A 19,473-nucleotide genomic window follows, 5' to 3' on the forward strand; every position below is an offset into this window, starting at 1 on the left:
GAATTGCTCAACACGTGGGGCGTGAGGTCTCCACAGTACATCGATGTTGTCGCCAGTGGCCGGCTGAAGGTGCACGTGCCCGTCGACCTGGGACCGGACCGCAGCGACGCACGGATGCACGCCAAGACCGTAGGATCCTACGCAGTGCCGTAGGGGACCGCACCGCCACTTCCCAGCAAATTAGGGACACTGTTGCTCCTGGGGTATCGGCGAGGACCATTCGCAACCGTCTCCATGAAGCTGGGCTACGGTCCCGCACACCGTTAGACCGTCTTCCGCTCACGCCCCAACATCGTGCAGCCCGCCTCCAGTGGTGTCGCGACAGTCGTGAATGGAGGGACGAATGGGGACGTGTCGTCTTCAGCGATGAGAGTCGCTTCTGCCTTGGTGACAATGATGGTCGTATGCGTGTTTGGCGCCGTGCAGGTGAGCGCCACAATCAGGACTGCATACAACCGACGCACACAGGGCCAACACCCGGCATCATGGTGTGGGGAGCGATCTCCTACACTGGCCGTACACCACTGGTGATCGTCGAGGGGACACTGAATAGTGCACGGTACATCCAAACCGTCATCGAACCCACCGTTCTACCATTCCTAGACCGGCAAGGGAACTTGCTGTTCCAACAGGACAATGCACGTCCGCATGTATCCCGTGCCACCCAACGTGCTCTAGAAGGTGTAAGTCAACTACCCTGGCCAGCAAGATCTCCGGATCTGTCCCCCATTGAGCATGTTTGGGACTGGATGAAGCGTCGTCTCACGCGGTCTGCACGTCCAGCACGAACGCTGGTGCAACTGAGGCGCCAGGTGGAAATGGCATGGCAAGCCGTTCCACAGGACTACATCCAGCATCTCTACGATCGTCTCCATGGGAGAATAGCAGCCTGCATTGCTGCGAAAGGTGGATATACACTGTACTAGTGCCGACATTGTGCATGCTCTGTTGCCTGTGTCTACGTGCCTGTGGTTCTGTCAGTGTGATCATGTGATGTATCTGACCCCAGGAATGTGTCAATAAAGTTTCCCCTTCCTGGGACAATGAATTCACGGTGTTCTTATTTCAATTTCCAGGAGTGTATATGACCAAATGCCTTCATTAATTCCAGCCACTTGTGTTTAAATAAATCTGAAGCTGATCACACTTCATAAACTCACATATTAACAACGTACACGATTTTAAATATGAATCCATAATGTTGTCCGTTAAGTCATTTGGCAATAAAACACATGCCTCTTCATCTATGAGACAAGAAAAAAGTCCTCTTGCCTACCTTTATAACAAGTAATAAACGCAGATAAAATGTTATAATTCTAGTAATAACACAAAGAATTTACAACCAGTCCATGTCAATACCTACATTTATAATCCAGACGTATGTGAAAAATTGAGCGTATTTGCTTGGTAGAAATATTTTGGCCATGAGCAAAAATATTATTTTCGTTTATCCTTGTGTCAGTTTGAGGAAAACTATTAGTTGCCCATGTGGATACACAACACCTATAAGCGATACAGTAAGAATGTTCATTGATTTTAAGTGGTACATGGAGTTTCCAAATAGCGTGCGCAGACAATAAAAGAAGACTGGTGGCTCAAATATTACAAACGAAATTTGTAAACAAATTATGTCACGTTTCTGTAAATCACTATAACTTCAGACGGCAAAGAAACGTACTTGTTTTCACCAAACATTTCTTCTTAAGCTTCAAAGAAAGTGCTACAACCGAAAATATCTGTGCTAGAACACGATAGTAGCGTAAATGAGAACTGCAACCTTATTAGTGACAACTGTTCATTTAAAACTTGTACAAAATATATAAATAATACTTCAAACTAGTTTCTAGCATTGTGTGTAACTCGTTCCCAGGGATGCGGAAGTCGTAGCATATCCTTAGCAGTCCCATGGTGGTAGTTCGACTCGAGCGGTCTATTGCCCGACGAATCTCTGTAACAGTTCTGAAGCTTCCTTTATATTAGGATTCAGGCTGAAGTCAAGACTTCGTCCACGCTGCAGGATGCACACAACTGTCAACCCTGTCATGACTCAGTATTCCTTCCCATGTGCGTCTTTACAGGAGTACATTCGGCCCTTGTTGGACAATGCACGACCGTATTGAACTACGCAGATAGAGGAGATAGAGGAGATCTTTCAACGAATGGTTTGCCCTCCCAGTTCCTCCTGCTTAAATTCCATCGAGCCATCGAGCATGTGCTTGGATGGGTTTGGGAGACGTATTGCAGCACCAATGTGAGCCGACGACCATCCAGCGTTTGTCAAACGTGCTTCTGGAGGAATGTTTGGCCCACCTGAAGAACGTCTTACCCAGAATGGGTGCACGTTGCCAGAGCGTTCATTGCTGTCTGTAGCGATCACACACCCTGTTAAGAATCATGTCCCGGCTTTTGTTATATCCAGGGGTGACTTCAGTGTCAGTGTCATTATTGCCTTTGAATAAAATTGTCATTTTTGTTCGCGTCGCTGCATATTTCTTTCAAATACCGTCTACACTATGTCGTATCAGTTATTTCTCTGTATGGTAGAAGTTTCATTGAGCTATGTTACTTGGCAGTGACACGTCATGTGAAAGTTACATTCGTCCTTGAGTTTTGCTGCAAGGGTATAACAAAAAATTTTTTCGATTAAAGATAGACTGCTGCAGGAGAAAGTGATTTAATTTACAAAACGAGTACCTGAAACTATTCACGTTGCTTTTTTAGTATATCATCCGTTGTTTTATGACACTGCACAATGGCTTCAAACCTTGAAAATCAATAAAGCAACTATTCTGTCTTCATTGTAGGAGAGAGGTCCCTTATTAGGTGGTGTAGTTTCATAATCAGGATCAGAATTCAACCAACATTTATCCGTTTAACTAGAGCTAAGATACTTTTGGTATGTCGGGCTCAGGAATTTCGTAAATATGTTTCTCTCATGGCATTCAGAACAGATAAAGATAGGGTAGTGATGATGTCAGATAATCGTTTCGCGTATTACTTGTACACTGCTAGCGATTAAAATTAAACACTGGGAAGGATAACAAAGGAAGAAATTTAACTTCTTGTTCAAGTGATGTATCGGAGGAACAGTATATTATTAAATGTTTAGATATTTCCCGAGCACGCAGGGTGGAAAATTTAGTGCAGAGTGCTGCCGTCTCTGGCAGCATCAGTGTTTCGACTCCAGCTCAACCAAGAGTCAAAATTAGCTTGGTCCATAGATACGAGTACATCGATATCATACCTCTTAAACTCTGTGTCAGAATTCGTCGATAGTACTTGCTGGGACACTCTCTTACCAATGCACGAGGAACTAGGGCGCTGGATAGTATGCTTCCCAGGGTAACTAAACAAACACCATCTGCGTTTAGGTAGGTCCGAAAAGCGTGGCCGACTGGCAGTTTTGCTTTTGCAGATGAATCGTAAAGGCACGGAGACCTGACAACGTCCTCTACACGGAGAACCGGGACTCGTCTAAAGAGGAGGCGTGCTGTTGTGTTGTATATAATTTAAATTTTAGATTTTTAAGTTTTATTTAGCACACATTGGCATTACTTTCAACTGGATCTATTCCCCTTGTCGAAATGTAGGTAGCTAGTGGTCTTCATGTAAGTCGTTAAATGCCCTAGGTTCATGCGGTTTCTCTCAGGTTCAAATGGTTCAAATGGTTTTGAGCACATGGGACTTAATATCTGAGGTGATTAGTCTCCTAGAACTTAGAACTACTTAAATCTAACTAACCTAAGGATATCACACACATCCATGCCCGAGGCAGGATTCGAACCTGCGACCGTAGCGGTCCCGCGTTTCTAGACTGAAGCGCCTAGAACCGCTCGGTCACAGCGTCCTGCGTTTCTCTTAGGCTAACACCACTCCATGGGCGTCATTAAAGATATATTTTAATGCAAGTTTTAAGATACGGTATTCGGACGTCCCAAAATTCCTTCTCCTTATTTGATTATCGACGCGTTGCCCAAAGGATCACCGACTCTTCGGATGCGCCCTTGCATTATCTGCGCAATCGCGAGTCCTCCGCGTGCTGACTACCTTTGCGTTAACAGTATTCCACAGCTCGCGGTCACCTTCAGTATTTCGGAAATGCGCTTAGACCCGAGTTATGGTGTGTTATCTTAATTCCATCTCCTTCTAGTTGATAATCCACTTGCCTGATAAACATTCTCATATTTTTTCTTTAGCGCTACTGCGGTATTTCGTTGTAATCTTCCCCTTTGGTCTTTAAACCTGTCGCTCACCTGGCCTTTTTGTTTCTTCGTGTCACCAGGGATTACCGAAATGTAAACTGTTTAGGTCCACCGACCATTTTGGTCTTGGATCCCTATGTCTAGCTGATTTGTATTCACTGACATACAGCCATTTAGCGACTTATTATTTTAGTCAGAAGACGAATGTGTGGTTTCATGTTCCGGGCTATTTAGCTGTTATGACATAGGCACGTGAGCACAGTTTTCACAGTTTTAAATTCTTTTGAAATTTATTTAATACTTCTTAAAAATAATAATCAGTATATTAGGGTCTGTTATTCTTTCATGATTCATTGTTTTGCAGATGCCAACTGAGGATGTGGCTTTCACTGCCACGAAACCTGTTGTGACGTGTCAATAAAAAGATTAAATATAGCTGAAGCGGGTTCTTAATGTTTAGTAACAGAGGTGGTTGCCGTGTCTGCAGTTTTTTCTAAGTATTTTGGTATACAGCAAATGTGGTATCGTTGTCTCGTTGCAAGTAACACAATAATTACGTTCCGTTTAATTTCTTAGCTCCAATTATCTTTGTACGCACACTACACTCAAAACATCTTTGAAGCTGTGCAGATATCGATGGTAAGTGCTGTGTGCTTTGTTTGTCAACAGAGAAGGCAACCATGTCATACTACTTTCGAATCGTTTAGGAGCTGCTGCAGTGCTATGTGTTCTGTATTTTACGTTTTGGTGATTGGCATATTAAAGGTTCCTTCGCTGTTAAGAAAGTATTCTCGCAGCTATAAAGGTAATTAGGAGAAGAAAACACATAAATAATACATTATTCCTCTGTAACTAGCCACTGGTGACCACAAGTCAATCATACGAAGATTCCCTATACAACCTACGAAACTCTATCGGAGTATTTGGGCGGGTTCATCCTACCCTTCCAGTCACAAAGTTTCGTGGCAGGATCAGTAAAAAATATATAAAATATACGTTTAATGCTTCATATACGTAGCATAGTAACATACGGCACCCCCACCCCTCCCCAAATCCCTTTAGCACAGAACGTTCAAACAGCCATGTGTTAATTGTCAGAAAAGCCCTCTTCTAGGATGCTGTTAAATTGTCTCGTCACACTGGCTTGAATTTCATTTATGCCGTGAAACCGTCGACCCTTCATGTGAAGTTCTGCAAGTAGTTGTTTTGCTATAGGTTCACACTGATAGCATCGAGTCTCTTGGGCCGGGAATTGTTCCCGTTTTTCATTTTATCAAGTGGCGGCAGGCGTCCACAAGTCATCGTTTTTGATTGTGACGCAAAGTAAGACACACTTTGAACACACTTTTCTCATGTTCAAAACGTTCCGGAGAATGTCTAAATCGAGATGTTGATCCATTGCGAATTTGTGACACAGCAACGTTAACACACTACGGCAGCATGTCCATTACTTAACAATGCGGACTCACAATTGACTGATCGGGCACATATTGTTGTTCACAAGGGGTTACTCCAATTACCGCCGTACTTCATGTAATGTCGTCGCTTTTACACTAGGAATAAAATCAGTCTAGCAACTTTCTGGACGGGCATTGAGTACATGGATTGAAAACTCCCACACATCTTGTACAGTTGAGCTGAGATGATAAACATTTGAACATCAAAATGCACCAAGCTGATGTTTCTTGCATGTCGCTTTCATGTTTTTGTATTTTAGCTGTCAAATATTTTTGTTTACGTATCAGCAGTATAAGCAAATAACGGATCTTCCTCAGCATTTTGCCAAAATAATCTCCTTCCCCATACTTGACCAATATATATACGATGTCTCTCCTAAGAGTTATCAGACGCATTTTCTCTGTTTTTGTAGGATATATATGGAACTACGTTATTGTATTATGCAGCTGGAGTCAGTCCGCAGAAATAATACTCGTCACGTCTTTCACGTGACTCCCAGCGTCGGCGGAAACCGTCAGTTTCTTTCCCGTAACGCACGAAGTGATTCATGAAGTGGAATTTAATGTACTCATTCGATAGAGCGGTCCCAAGTTAATCTTTTGCGATATGTGTATTAACAAGGGCAATAAAACTTGAAGAACTCCAGCAGCGATAGCTCTGCCCTGGACCTCTGACTGCTACCACCAAGCATGCAGGTGCAACTGAGTCGCTACTGGACTGCTATTTATCCTTCGTCATATACTGCCCTTGTTCATACATATTGATCAAACTAATATTGAACTAGATTAATATGTGAGCGATCTGTCGAGCTGGTACGTAAAATTTGATTTTAGAAATAATTTTGTTTGTAATGGATAACAAACCGACACCTTCTGTTTACACTGGACGTCGCATGAAAGACGTGACGAACGGTAACTGTTTAGGCTGATCCCACAGCAGAGTGCAAAAACTAAACTGCTAATATCTGCTGAAACACCAAATAAAATACGCCTGGCGATTCTTAAGAGAGACTCTTAGTATACGCTCATTGAGTTCATTCATGGTTTTCCATTTTCTCCCCTTTCGTTCCCCTTCTGATTAATCTGTTCGTATGTTTTGTATTTAGGTCTATAGTCCCAAGAGATGTCCATGGGCCATATCATCGACACCGACATTGTCTGTAGCACTCTGGTTCCGTCGAATCTGAGGGGGATGACTTTCGTTCAAACCAACAGACCTGCGTCTCTTCCGTGATATATGACAGACAGCCGTTCACCTGAGCTTCAGCGTATCCCAACAGGACCATCGACCTGGCGTATTAAGAAACGTTGTTCATCCGAGCAGACGACAAGTTTCCTTTGATGCACTGTCCAAACTCGTTGACTCCGTGCTCACTGCGATGGTCATAGACGATGCTGTTGGGTCAACATGGGCACATCTAAAGGTCGTCTGCTGCTATCCTCAACAACGTGCGCCGAATGGTATACTCCGAAACAATTGTGCCTGCAACGAGTTATCTCCGCTCTTCGAACTGCCGCAGATCGCAAACTAAACTGCTCTTCAAAACGTGAAAGATTTTGACCTCTCCAAAGATCCACATTGGGGCGTGGATATCCAACACCTTGGTGTGCACTTGTTATGTCCTTCAACAATTTTTCGTAGATACTCGCGACGGCAGTGCACAAACACAAGACTACCTTCGCTTTTTCCGATATACCACTCCCAGGCACAGCATTATAACAATCTTTTCTTTGTCAAAGTTACTTATCTACTTCGACAGATGATGAGAGGGACACTGATCGAAACGTGGCGGTAGGTTAACGCAGTGACGCGGATGGAAGCGAGAGAAGACTTCGTCGTAAGTTGTTGTTGTCTGCAGTATGAAGACTGGTTTGAAGCAGCTCGCCATGCTACTCTATCCTGTGCATCTCCGTATAACTACTATAACCTACATCCTTCTGCGTCTGCTTTCTGTATTCATCTATTGGTCTCCCTCTACAATTTTAACTCCCCACCCCTTCCACACACATAGTTCCCACCAGTACTAAATCGTTTGATGTCTCGTAATCTATCCTACCAACCCAGCCCTTCTTCCACTCAGGTTGTGTAACAAGTTACTTTTCTCGCCAATTCTATTCAGTACCTCATCATCAGTTACGTGATGTACCCACCTAATCCTTAGCATTCTTCTGTAGCGCCACATTTCAAAAGCTTGTATTCTATTCTTGCCTGAACTCTTTATCCTCCATGTATGACTTCCATACGTGGCTATACTCCATACAAACACCTTCAGAGAAGGATTCATAATACTTAAATCTATAATCGATGTTGACAAATTTCTGTTCTTCAAAACGGCTTTCATGGCGATTGATATACATTTTATATGTTCTTAACATTAGTCATCAGTTCCTTAGCTGTCCAAATAACAAAACTCATCTTCTGTTTCAAGTGTCTCGTTTCCTAATCTAGATCCCTCAGCCTCAGCTGATTTAACTATCCTTCTTTTGCTTTTGTTGGTGTTTATTTTATATCCTACTTTCAAAACAATGTCCACTCCGTTCAATTGCTCTTCCGTGTTTTCTGTCGTCTCATAAAATATTGTAATATAGTCGGTAAACATCAAATTTTTATTTTTTCTCCTTGAACTACAATTTCTTCTCCAAACTTTTCTTTTGTTTCCATTACTGTTGGTCAGTGTACAGATTGAACGACAACGGCGAAAGCCTATTAACCTGTCTCACTCTCTTCTCAACCACTGCTTCCCTTTCACGCTCTCGACTCTTCTAATTGCCGTCTGTTTACTGCACAGGTTTAACATAGCCTTTTGCTTCTTGTATTTTACCTCTGCTAACTTCATGATTTCAAAGAATGTATTCCAGTCTGCTTTGTCAAAAAATTTCTCTAAGTTTACAAAATGCAATAAACGTTGGTTTGCTGTCCCGTAACCTGTAATCTAATATAAGGGTCAGCATTTCCTCGAGTGTTCCTACATTTTCCCGGAATCAAAACTCATCTTTCACGAGATCGGCTTCTTCTTGCTTTTCCTTCTTCTATAAAAAATTCGTGTTAGTATTTTGCAACCATGACTTATTGAACTGACAGTTCGGTAATTTTCATACCTGTCAGCACCTGAACACTTTGGCGCTGGAATTATTACGTTCTTCCTGAAGTTTGAGTGTATTTCGCCTGTCTCCTACAGACTGCATACCAGATGGAACAGTTTTGTCACGGCCAGCTCTCCCAAGGCTGTCACTAGTTTGGACGGAATGACGTGTACTCCCGGGGCCTTGTTCCGACTTAGGTTTTAAGTGCCCTGTCTTTCTCACAGTGTCATTTCTCCCATCACATTTTCATGTCAGTTCTATTCCAGTTCAATAACATTGCCTTCAAGTTCATCTTCCTTATATGCACCCTTTATACACTCCTTGTACCTATCAGTTTTCCCTTCCTTGCTTAGGACTGGCATTAGGTTGATTACTGATATTCATACAGCTCCTCTTTTACCCAGTGGCTTCTTCAAATTTCCTGTAAGCGGTACCTCTCTTTTCCCTGGTGAAATTTGCTTCTACATCATCAGAATTACCGGCTGGGAGAGCCTACTATCGCGTTTGACATACAACAGCTGAACTCGCCACCTGCAACCAAAGTCGTCGGTAAGTAACAACTGCCAACTGCAAAGGAACAACCGACTACTTCTGCGGAAAACTCGACTAATGATAGTAAAAGGAGATGCGGAGGGCGCGACGAGTTAACCGCACCGAAGCCTGTTCAAGGACGGTCTGTATGCATTAAGAAGCACGGTGTTCGTCAGAGATTGTTGTGGAAACGATTAGTACGGAATGTCTGCCTTACATAATTTGAGTACTTACGATCGTGTACGAACAGTTGGGCTGTTGGACGATTCGAAGCCAGTCAAAGAGTTGCTACTATGGCCACAGTAATGAGTAAGTACAAAAGTGACATCTAGCGATTATAAAAGGCCACTGTAGGTGGAAATGCTTGGCGAAAGCGTGGTGGTGATCGTAGACGGACTATCACATCGCAAGAGGGCCGATACACAGTCATAGTGGCGAAAAGAGACACCTCACCCCTAGGCAGCTCCCTACAGACATTGCAACCACTACCGGTAGACGTGTCTCTGCCGGAACCATTTCGTGCGATTAAATCAGGCAAATATCTTGTATTAAAATCCAGGAAGAAGAAATGAAAACTTCGAGGTTCGCCGTTGACATTGTAGTTCTGTCAGAGACAGCAAAGTACTTGGAGGAGCAGTTGAACGGAGTGGACAGTGTCTTGAAAGCAGTATATAAGATGAACATCAACAAAGGCAAAACGAGGATAATGGAATGTAGTCGAATTAAGTCGGGTGATGCTGAGGGAGATTAGGAAATGAGACACTTAAAGTACTAAATGAGGCTTGCTATTTGTGGAGCAAAATAACTGATGATGGTCAAAGTAGAGAGGATATAAAATTTAGACTGGAAATGGCTAGGAAAGCGTTTTTGAAGAAGAGAAATTTGTTAACATTGAGTATTGATTTAAGTGTCAGGAAGTCGTTTCTAAAAGTATTTGTATGGAGTTTAGTCAGGTATGGATGTGAAACGTGGACGATAAATAGTTTAGACAAAAGAGAATAGAAGCTTTCGAAATGTGGTGCTACAGAAGACTGCTCAAGATAATATGGGTAGATCACATAACTAATGGGGAGGTATTGACTAGAATTGAGAAGAGAAATGTGTGGCACAACTTGACTAGAAGAAGGGATCGGTTGGCAAACATGTTCTGAGGCATCAAGGGATCACAAATTTAGTATTGTAGGGCAGCGCGGAGGGTAAAAATCATAGAGGGAGACCAAGAGATGAATACACTAAACAGATTCAGAAGGCTGTAGGTTGCAGTAAGTACTGGGCGACGAAGAAGCTTGCACAGGATAGAGTAGCATGGAGAGCTGCATCAAACCAGTCTCAGGACTGAAGACCACAACAACAACAGCAAATCGGGTCTGGTATGTGTGGAGCATGTTAAACGCATCCTCCTTCATCTGCTCCATCATCGAGGATGAGTTCGTTTAGGAAGCTTGTTGTTTGGTGCCAGCAATAGTTATCCAGAATGATGTTCTCCGACGAATCCCGTTGCAGTGTGGCAAGTGATTGTGGCCACTAGTTAGTGTGTGGAGAAAGAGGATGTCGTTATTCATTGCGGAATGTTCATGAACGTCATCGGTGTTGCCTAGGCGTTATGGCGTGGGCAGGCATTATGCACAATGGTTGAACACCGCTGCATATCTTCGAGCGAGGAACCGTTACAGAACAGTGGTATTGCAGGAGATTATTCTGGACCATATCCGTCATTTAAGGAGTGCGGTAGGTCCTGACTTTCTCTTATCGACGATAATGCCTACCCACACAGGAACGCTGAAGTGTCGGACGCACTGGATGGTGAAGATATTGAATTTCAACGAAAACCCCTCCTCGAACTGAAAACCGCTTAGAGAGAGTGAGAGGACAACATCTCACAAGGATTCCTCAACAGTTTGGCAGCCAGCATGAATAACAGGTGCCAAAAGTGCATTAGTGGCCGAGGAGGGCACATTCCTTCTGGGACTCCAATATCGATCTTTATGTTCGGAGTCTTACCTGTGTCAAACATTAATATTACTTATGTCTGTGATCCTACTTTCGCATATGGTGAAATCTGTACCATTTTTCGTTATAAATATATCACTCCACCTGTATTACGTATGTACTGTGTTTCATGTCGTCCACAGTTGCCTGTGATTATTCCTGTCCCACAACGTCTCTCCTCCATTTCAAGTGTCAATCATGTATTTTGCACGCCACAATGCCTTCTTGTATCCCTCAACTTCCAGACCCTGTTGTAAATTTCTACCAGATCCATGCATGTTGCAGTACGTTTGCAATGGTTAAAGATTTTTTATAGCTCAGTTTCGAGTGCATATTTCCCGTGGCATTGAGCTTTATGGAGGTTCTTTACTTTTTGGGAAGTAGAAGTTTCTACCAACAGTTTCCCAGTGCAAAATCACTTGACAGATTTTAAAGTACCAAAAATGAATTTTTAAATATAGAAAGTTGAATCTTTTTCAAAGATACCCTATTTCTTTTTAAGTATTAACTTGAAATAATCGTCTTTGTATCAGTTCTTTAGCCAGGAAGACTGGTTACACGAGCGCCCTTGCTAGACTGCGTGTTGATACGCTCCAGCGGTACATTCGATCGCCGGTGTTGAATAATTTAATTGCAAGTGTTTTTGTCTCGGTCCCACGAGCGGCTGGCGAAGTAAAAGTCCACCTAGACAGAGTAAGCCTTATATAACTGAGTTGTAGCAGTTTCCCCAGAGGTTACCCGCTAACGATTGTTCCACCTCTTCGCGTCTCATCAGTGCACAACATATCTTCAGACTGAGGGTTTAATTACAGAGGTTTTTACCATGCTCGCGATTCGGGCAGTGAAGATACCCGTTTCCTATGGCACTCAACGTTTCACCGCCGCTCCGTATAGTGGCGACTGAAGCGTTCCAACAGGACTGTTGGCGCTCACCAGTCCACATCTAAGAACCCCCGGCATCGCCAAACCCGTACCCAGCAAACAGATGTTAAGTCCATGAGAGCGGCTTGGATCTCAACACCTTATCGCCTACAGGTCGTTTCACCGTTATTCAGCCAGTTTACGTAGATGCTAACGACAACAACGCTCGAGCAGTAGGGCAGCTTCGCAGTTTCCGAGATGTTAGTCCCAAGGTACTGTACCGTAACAACCGCCCCTTTGTCAAAGTCAGTTTCCACTTCACGAGAAGATAATGAGACCTAAAACTTCACGGAAATTGAACGCAGCAACGCAGATACAGACGTGCGCAGACTGGTCAGAAGCATACGACGGAAAAGTCTGTATTCTTATTTACCTTCTAACAGTGACATTCCGCACTTGCAGCTCGTGTCGTCGTTGAAATGATTCCACATTGGTTTTAAATAGTTTCCTTACCAAGACTTTGAACAGTTTTGTGATAGGATTTTCCTAGTCAGAATATACAGATAACCAAAGCAGACAACGATAGTTGAAGTATCCACGCCGACGTCACAATCTCAGTATAAAGAGATGAGAGGGTACCGAACGCGTAATTCAGTAAGTAAATGAAAATCAAATAGACATGGAGGATACGAATGCGGTTGTAGGAGAAGGAGTAGAAGGAAGGGTTACTGCAGGATATGGACTTTGTACAAGGATTGAGAGAGGAGAACGAATAATTAATTTCTGCAATAAATTTAAGCTAGTAATAGCGAATACTTTTTCAAGAACCACAAGAGGAGGGGGTGTACTGGGTAAGCATATGAGAAGATATCTACTAGATTCCATCGTGGTCAAACAGAAATTCCGAAATCCGATACTAAACTTTAGTACATACGCAGCAGCAGATACAGATTCAGATTATAATTTCGTAAAGATGAAGAACTGGCTGAAGTTTAAGACTCTATTCGGGAAGACTCAATGTGCAAAGAAGTACGATACGGAAGTAGTAAGGAGTGAAGAGATACGCTTGAAGTTCTCTGAGCCTATATATACTGCGATGAGGAATGGTTCAGTAGGCAGTTGAGTTGAAGAGGAAAGGACATCTCTACAAATAGCTCTGGGCACCATGGGACATCTGAGGTCATCAGTCCGCTAGAACTTATAACTACTTAAATCTAACTAACATAAGGACATCACACACATCCATGCCCGAGGCAGGATTCGAACCTGCAACCGGAGCAGTCGCGCGGCTCCGGACTGAAGCGCCTAGGACATATCTACAAATGGCAATCACAGAAGCTGGGAAGAAAAAAAAATGTAGATAGAAGGTAACTGCTATGAAACCATGGGCAACATAAGAAATATTTCAGTTGATCGATATAAGATTGAAGTGCAAATATGTTCAGGGAAATTAAGGAATACAGTAGCACAAGTCACTTCAGAATGAAATAAATAGGAAATGTAAGGAAACTAAGGCGAAATGGTTGCATAAAGAACGTGAAGAAATCGAAAAAGAAGTGATTGTTGGAAGGACTGACTCAGTATGTAGAAAAATAAAGACACCCTTCGTCGAAATTATAAGCAAGGGTGGTAACATTAAGAGTGCAATGGGGATTCTAGTGTTAACTCCAGAGTCGAGAACAGATAGGCGGAAAGAGTACCTTGAAGGCCTGTATCAAGCGGAGGACTTACCTGAACATGTGATAGGAGAATAAACAGGAGTCGAAATAGAACAGGGAGCGAACGTAGTTTTAGAATCAGAATTCAAAAGAGCTTTGGAAATTTTAACATCAAATAAGGCAGAAGTGATAAATAACTTTACACTAGAGTTTCTAAAATTTCTGTTATAAGTGGCAACAAAACGATTATTCACGCCGGTGTGGAGAATAGATGGGACTGGTGAAATACAATCAGAGTTCCGGAAAAAAACATCATCGACACAACTCCGAAGATTGCAAGTACTGACAAGTGACAGAATTATCGCACAGTCAGCTTAAGAGCTCAAGGATCCAAGTTGTTGACAAAAATATTAGAGGGAAGAACGGAAATGAAAATGGAAGAGCTATTGTATGACGATCAGTTTGACTTAAGGAAAGGGAAAGGCACCAAAGAGGCAGTTCTGACGTTTGGATTGATAGAGGAAGCAACACTAAATAAAAATCAAGGCACCTGGATAAAGCATTCGACGATTTCAAATGGTGCAAGATGTTCGAAATCCTGAGGAAAAGAGATATAAGCTAAAGGAAAAGTCGGGTAATATACCATATGTAGAAGAACCAAGAGTGAACAATACGAGTGAAAGACGAAGACCGAAGGGCTCGTTTTAAAAATGATGTAATACAGAGATGTAGTCTTTCGCCTCTACTGTGCCATTTATCCGTCGAAGAATCAATGAAGGAAACAATAGAAAGGTTCAAGAGCGGAATTAAAATTCAAGCAGAAAGCCTATCAATGATAAGATTCGCAGATGATATTGCTATTCTCAGTGAAAATGAAGACGAATTACGTGATTTGCTGAATGGAATGAGCGTTCTAATGAGTACATAATGTGGAGTGAACCACGTGACAGTGTAAATAATTGAAGCTCTATGTCAATTCAATAAAAAGATACGGTCATATAATGTTACGTATTACATACAAACCCACTCATAAAAACCTATATGTGTACCATGTGTATACATGTCGTGGGGTAGTAGGCTTGCCCGCAGGCGACTCAGCGTGTTCGGAGGAGGGACTGGTCATCCTCAGTAACAAAAAAGTGTGAGTGAAGTGTCATTGACAGGAAGTGAAATATGTCATGCGATTTGGTGAAAGAAAACGGACGAAATAGTGGCGTAGAAACAGAACGAACGACTGCAAAAAAGACCGTAAAGTGCGTCATTGTAAACCGAGATTACCAGAGAGGACATTATCATCGTTGATAAAGAACGTCCGTCCTCAGAGACCAAAAACAGGAAAAGTTACCGTAATATTGGTAAACTGCAGGAGTATCCAGGGCAAGGTTCCTGAATTAGTATCTCTTATTGAAGGAAATAGTGCGCATATAGTATTAGGAACGGAAAGTTGGTTAAAACCGGAAGTGAACAGTAACGAAATCCTAGACACAGAATGGAATATATACCGCAAGGATAGGATAAACGCCAATGGTGGAGGAGTATTTATAGCAGTAAAGAATTCAATAATATCCAGTGAATTTATTAGCGAATGCGAATGTGAAATAATCTGGGTTAAGCTAAGTATCAAAGGTGGGTCAGATATGATAGTCGGATGCTTCTATAGACCACCTGCATCAGCAACCGTAGTAGTTGAGCGCCTCAGAGAGAACCTGCAGAACGTCGTGAAGAAGTTTCGTGATCATACTATTGTAATAGGGGGAGACTTCAATCTACCAGGTATAGAATGGGATAGTCACACAATCAGAACTGGAGCCAGGGACAGAGACTCTTGTGACATTATCCTGACTGCCTTGTCCGAGAATTACTTCGAGCAGATAGTTAGAGAACCAACTCGTGAAGCTAACGTTTTAGACCTCATAGCAACAAATTAACCGGAACTTTTCGACTCCGTGAGTGTAGAAGAGGGTATCAGTGATCATAAGTCAGTGGTTGCATCAATGACTACAAGTGTAATAAGAAATGCCAAGAAAGGAAGGAAAATATATTTGCTTAACAAGAGTGATAGGGCACAAATCGCAGAATATCTGAGTGACCACCATCAAACGTTCATTTCTGAGGAAGAGGATGTGGAACAAAAATGGAAAAAATTCAGAAACATCGTCCAGTACGCCTTAGATAAGTTCGTACCGACTAAGGTCCAAAGCGAGGGGAAAGATCCACCGTGGTATAACAATCATGTACGAAAGGTACTACGGAAACAAAGAAAGCTTCATCATAGGTTTAAGAGTAGTCGAATCATAGCTGATAAGGAAAAGCTGAACGAAGCGAAAAAGAGCGTAAAAAGAGCAATGAGAGAAGCATTCAACGAATTCGAACATAAAACATTGGCAAACAATCTAAACAAGAACCCTAAAAGTTTTGGTCATATGTAAAATCGGTAAGCGGATCTAAATCCCCTATTCAGTCACTCGTTGACCACGATGGCACCGAAACAGAGGACGACCGAAGAAAGGCAGAAATACTGAATTCAGTGTTCCGAAACTGTTTCACTGCGGAAAATCGTAACACGGTCCCTGACTTCAGCCGTCGCACGGACGCCAAAATGGAAAATATTGAAATAAACGATATCGGAATTGAAAAACAACTGCTATCACTTAGTAGCGGAAAAGCATCCGGACCAGACGAGATACCCTTAAGATTCTACAGTGATTATGCTAAAGATCTTGCCCCCTTTCTATCAGCAATTTATCGTAGATCGCTGGAAGAACGTAAAGTACCTAGCGACTGGAAGAAAGCGCAGGTCGTTCCCATTTTCAAGAAGGGTCATAAATCAGATGCGAATAATTATAGGCCTATTTCGCTTACGTCAATCTGTTGTAGAATAATGGAACATGTTTTGTGTTCTCGTATTATGACGTTCTTAGATAATACAAATCTCCTTCATCATAACCAACATGGATTCCGCAAACAGAGATCATGTGAAACTCAGCTCGCCCTATTTGCCCAAGAAATTCACAGTGCCGTAGACACTGGCGAGCAGATTGATGCCGTATTCCTGGACTTCAGGAAGGCATTTGATACGGTTCCGCACTTACGTCTAGTGAAAAAAATACGAGCTTACGGAATATCGGACCAGGTTTGTGATTGGATTCAGGATTTCCTAGAAGAAAGAACACAACATGTCATTCTTAACGGTTCAAAATCTGCAGATGTAGAGGTAATTTCGGGAGTACCGCAAGGAAGCGTGATAGGACCTTTATTGTTTACAATATACATAAATGACTTAGTTGACAACATCGGTAGCTCCGTGAGGCTATTTGCAGATGACACGGTTGTCTACAAGAAAGTAGCAACATCAGAAGACTCGTACGTACTCCAGGAAGACCTGCAGAGGATTAATGCATGGTGCGACAGCTGGCAGCTTTCCCTAAACGTAGATAAATGTAATATAATGCGCATACATAGGGGCAGAAATCCATTCCAGTACGATTATGCCATAGGTGGTAAATCATTGGAAGCGGTAACGACCGTAAAATACTTAGGAGTTACTATCCGGAGCGATCTGAAGTGGAATGATCACATAAAACAAATAGTGGGAAAAGCAGGCGCCAGGTTGAGATTCATAGGAAGAATTCTAAGAAAATGTGACTCATCGACGAAAGAAGTAGCTTACAAAACGCTTGTTCGTCCGATTCTTGAGTATTGCTCATCAGTATGGGACCCTTACTAGGTTGGATTAATAGAAGAGATAGACATGATCCAGCGAAAAGCAGCGCGATTCGTCATGGGGACATTTAGTCAGCGCGAGAGCGTTACGGAGATGCTGAACAAGCTCCAGTGGCGGACACTTCAAGAAAGGCGTTACGCAATACGGAGAGGTTTATTATCGAAAGTACGAGAGAGCACATTCCGGGAAGAGATGGGCAACATATTACTACCGCCCACATATATCTCGCGTAATGATCACAACGAAAAGATTCGAGAAATTAGAGCAAATACGGAGACTTACAAGCAGTCGTTCTTCCCACGCACAATTCGTGAATGGAACAGGGAAGGGGGGATCAGATAGTGGTACAATAAGTACCCTCCGCCACACACCGTAAGGTGGCTCGCTGATTATAGATGTAGATGTAGATGTTGTGGAATAGAATCTCGCTCAGAAAACGGACTTCTCAGTCTAAATTTTAACGTACCTTTTACCTGTTAACGATGTGAGGCGTCACGAGAAATAACACTTGTTTCAGATTCCATATTAGACTGAAAGTTCCCATTCTTCGGCAGGAATAGCTTTATTTGTGAGGAGTGTGTGGGGGGGGGGAGGAGGAAGTCATCAGTCTCTGTCTGGTCAGATGTAGCCCGCCATTACTTTATCTCCTGTGCCAACCTCTTCATCCCGGAGTGACACTTGCAACACATGCCCTGCATTATATGCTGGATGTATTCCAATCACTGTCTTCATCTTAAGTTCTTACCGTCCACAACTCCCTCTAGTACCATGGACGTTATTCCCTGTCCTACCAACCTGTCCCTTCTTCTTGTCAGTGTTTTCCATATATTCATCTCCCCATCGACTCTACAGAGTCTCGTCATTCCATTCGTTATCCGTCCACCTAATTTTCAACACTGTATAGGACCACATCTCAAATGTTTCGAGTCTCTCTTGTTTTCCGGTTTTTCCATGGTCCATGTTCCACTACCTTACAACGCTGTGCTCCTAACGAACAGTCTCAGAAATTGTTTCCTCAGATTAACGTCTCTGCTGGTACTAGTAGACTTCTCTTTGCCAGTGTTAGTCTGCTTTTTATGCCCTGCTTTCTCCGTCTGTCATGGGTTATTTTGCTGCCTAGGCAGCAGAATTCCTTAACTTCATCTGCGTCGTGATCACCAATCATATTTTTTAGTTTCTCATTGATCTCATTTCTGCTACTTTTTATTACTTTCGTATTTCTTCGATTCATGCTCAGTTCATATTCTGTACTCATTAACTGTTGACTCCAATCAGGAGGTCCTGTAATTCTTCTTCACTTTCCCTCAGGTTATCGATATCATGAGCGAATCGCATAATTTATATCCTTAACTTTTAATTCCATTCTTGAACCTTTCTTTTATTTCCGCCATCGCTTCTTCGATGTATTGATCCAACAGTAAGGGCAGACTGTCTTACACGTTTTTTAATCCGAGCTTTTCGCACTTGGTTTTCCATTCGTAATATCCTCTCTTGTCTCTTGTAGATGTTGTATATTATCCGTCTTTCCCTATACCTTACCGCTCTTTTTCTCGGAATTACGAACACGTGACATTGTCGAATGCTTTTTCCAAATCGGCGTTGATTCTTCTTAGTCTTGTTTCCATTATCAACCGCAACTTCAGAATTGCCTCTGGTGCCTTTGTCTTTCCTAAAGCGAAGCTGTTCGTCACCTAACACATTCTCATTTTTGTTTCCCATTCTTCTGTATATCATTCTTATCATAAATTTGGATGTATGAACTGTTAAGCTGATCGGGCGATTATTCTCACACTCGTCATCTCTTGCAGTCTTCGGAATTGTGTGGATGATATTTTTCTGGATGTCATATGGTATATCGACAGACTCACACATTCTCCACCACCAACTTGAATAGTCGTTTTGTTGCCACTTTCCCCAGTGGTTTTAGAAACTCTGATGGAATGTAATATACCCCTTTCTGTATAATT

The sequence above is a fragment of the Schistocerca cancellata genome, chromosome 2, assembly GCF_023864275.1.
Source record: "Schistocerca cancellata isolate TAMUIC-IGC-003103 chromosome 2, iqSchCanc2.1, whole genome shotgun sequence".
NCBI lineage: Eukaryota > Metazoa > Arthropoda > Insecta > Orthoptera > Acrididae > Schistocerca > Schistocerca cancellata.